We start from the raw sequence: 3031 nt of genomic DNA on the forward strand, positions 1-3031 counted from the left end.
CTGAGCCTGCCCACAACAGCTCAAGGGCTAGCAAGGGTTAAACTGTAACAAGGCTTTCACACCGCCAGTTTGATGAGCTCTTACTCCGCACTAGGCACTGTCTGTACTCAGGCTCATTTAAGCCTCAGGACTGGACCCGCTCATCCATTTATTTATTCACTCACTTGATCATTCAACCAATATTTTTTTTTTTTTTTTTTTAAATTTATTTATTTGAGACAGAGAGAATGAGAGACAGAGAGCACATGAGAGGGGGGAGGGTCAGAGGGAGAAGCAGACTCCCTGCCGAGCAGGGAGCCCGATGCGGGACTCGATCCCGGGACTCCAGGATCATGACCTGAGCCGAAGGCAGTCGCTCAACCAACTGAGCCACCCAGGCGCCCCCATTCAACCAATATTTATTTGGTGCTCACTTTGTGCCAGGCACTGCCCTAGGACAGGTCTTTGTCCTCAGGAAGCTTATACTTTAATAAGGAAGACACATAACTGCCAAATAAACAAATAACAGATGGCCTTCTCTTGCCGGGGGCTCAGGGCATGCAGGCTTAGAGGATGCCACATTTTACTTATTTACTTTTATTTTTTTTATGAATTGCTCTATTTCTTATTTTATCTTATCTTATCTTATTTATTTTATTTTTTGGAGGACTCCACATTTTAAAGCAAACACAAAGCAACTGCAGACTCGCACCTCCTTAGGGTATCAACTCTGGCTGACCAGTAGAACCTGGAAACTTAATGTTAACACAGACGCCTGGGGCTCATCCCAAAACCATCAGGTCAGAACCTGTGGAGGTGACGCACTGGTGTTTTTTGACTTCTAATTTTGAAATACTTTTGACTTTACAGAAAAGTTGCAATAATCATCCACAGAACCCCCCCAAGTTCTCCAGTAGTTTATACTGTGCCTTACTTTATCATTTTCTCTCTGCATATGCGTATGTACACATGTGTGTTACATTCTTTTTTTCTGCATCATTTGAGGTTAAGCTACATATCATATCCATTGATCCCTAAAACCTTCAGCATGTATCTCAAGAATAAGGTGGTTTCTCTTTTTTTTAAGATTTTGTTTTTGGGGCGCCTGGGTGGCTCAGTTAAGTGTCTGCCTTTGGTTCAGGTTATGATCTCAGGATCCTGGGATCGAGCCCTGCATCAGGCTCCCTGCTCAGTGGGGAGCCTGCTTCTTCCTTTCCCTCTGCAGCTCCCCCTGCTTGTGCTCTCTCTCTCAAATAAATAAAATCTTCTAAAAAATGAGGAAATTTGATAGTGCTATGTAGTTATGTATATAAAGCCTATATTCAAAGTTCGCTAATTGTCTCAATGTCTTTCATAGAATTTTTTCTCCATCCAGGATCCAATCTAAGATCATGTGTTGTGTTTAGCTGTCATGTCCTCTTGGTTCTCCTTTAATCTTGGTCTTTCTTCACATTGGCATTTTTTGAGTCCAAATCAGTTACTTTGGTGCGTGTCCTTCAATTTGGGTTTGTCCAATGTTTCCCCATGATTAGATTCAAGTTATGCATTTTGACAGGAATAGTGCATAAGCATATGTGTGATGAGTGTCCTTCTTAGTACCTCATACCAGAAGGCACATTATGTCAGCTTGTTCCAATATTGGTGATACTAATTTTGAACTGAAGGTGGGTCTGCCAGGTTTTTTGAATGCAAAGTTAGTATTTTTCCCTTTGTTTAATGACTACTTTGTAGAGGGATATTTTGAGACTCTAAATATCATATTCCTCATCACACTTTCACTCAATGGTTTTAGCAAGTCCTGATGATTCTTGCGTGAGTTAATTATTTACTAATATGGTTACAAGATGGTGACTTCTTAATTTCATTCTACTTTCTAAATGTATTAGTTGGCATTCCGATGTAAGGAAAACTACCTCCTCTCCCTCACTTATTTGTCAATGAGTTATAATTCATTATTGTCACTGTTAATTTTTTTAAAAGATTTATTTGTTTATTTGAGAGAGAAAGAGTGCACGAGCAAGGGGAGGAGCAGAGGGAGAGAGGGAGAGGGGAAACAGACTCCCTGCTGAGCAGGGAGCCCCATGATGCTGGGGCTCCATCTCATGACCCTGAGATCATGACCTGAGCCAAAACCAGGAGTCAGATGCTTAACCGACTGAGCCACCCAGGAGCCCCACCATCACTGTTAATTTTGACACTAAATTGTCCCAGATACGCTCACTAAGACTCCTGTCAAGCTAGAGCCTGTATTCTTTTCCCATGTCCCCATCTTTATTTTCTGGCATAAGATGTTCTAGGCTTATCTTCTACTTTCCTTGCCCCAGCCCTGGAATCAGCCATTTCTCTAAGAAACTAATTCTGTTTAGAATGAGGGGTACTTAGAAACCTAGGTCTGGGTACTAAGAGTGCTCCTTGCTTCTAGGATTTTCTGTCAATGGCACTGGTATTTTTAGAAAGATCCCAAGATGATTCAAATGTGCAGCCAGTATTGACAACCACTGTCTATGAAGAAGGGACCCAATCATTACCTAAGTCGATGGCTCTGGGAAGGAAAGGGGGAGAAGAAATTATAGGAGCTATGGAGTAGTGGACCAAAGTAGTATTTTTCAAAGCATGAGTAAAGACACATTGAAGGGTGAAGGCCGGGCGCCTGGGTGGCTCAGTCGGTTAAGCATCTGCCTTCGGCTCAGGTCATGATCCTGGAGTCCCGGGATCGAGTCCCACATCGGGCTCCTTGCTCGGCGGAGAGTCTGCTTCTCCCTCTGCCCTTCCCCCCTCTCATGCTCTCTCTCTCTAATAAATAAATAAATAAATCTTAAAAAAAAAATAAAAAACAAAACCTCAAGAGAACAGGAGGATATATACTAGATTGTAATATGAATTACAATAAATTTTTTATAATAAATTTCTTACTGGGTCATAGCCCAAAAAGATGGAGAATTACTGGCCTAAAGAAGAGGACTGTGATTTTCTCTCCTCTCTTAGACAAGAATGGCTGCTTACCCCAACTCAAGCCCTAAGGCAAGGGAGGGAAAATCCAAGAGAACAACTT

Source organism: Leptonychotes weddellii, chromosome 5, assembly GCF_054177405.1.
Source record: "Leptonychotes weddellii isolate Sample4059 chromosome 5, ASM5417740v2, whole genome shotgun sequence".
NCBI lineage: Eukaryota > Metazoa > Chordata > Mammalia > Carnivora > Phocidae > Leptonychotes > Leptonychotes weddellii.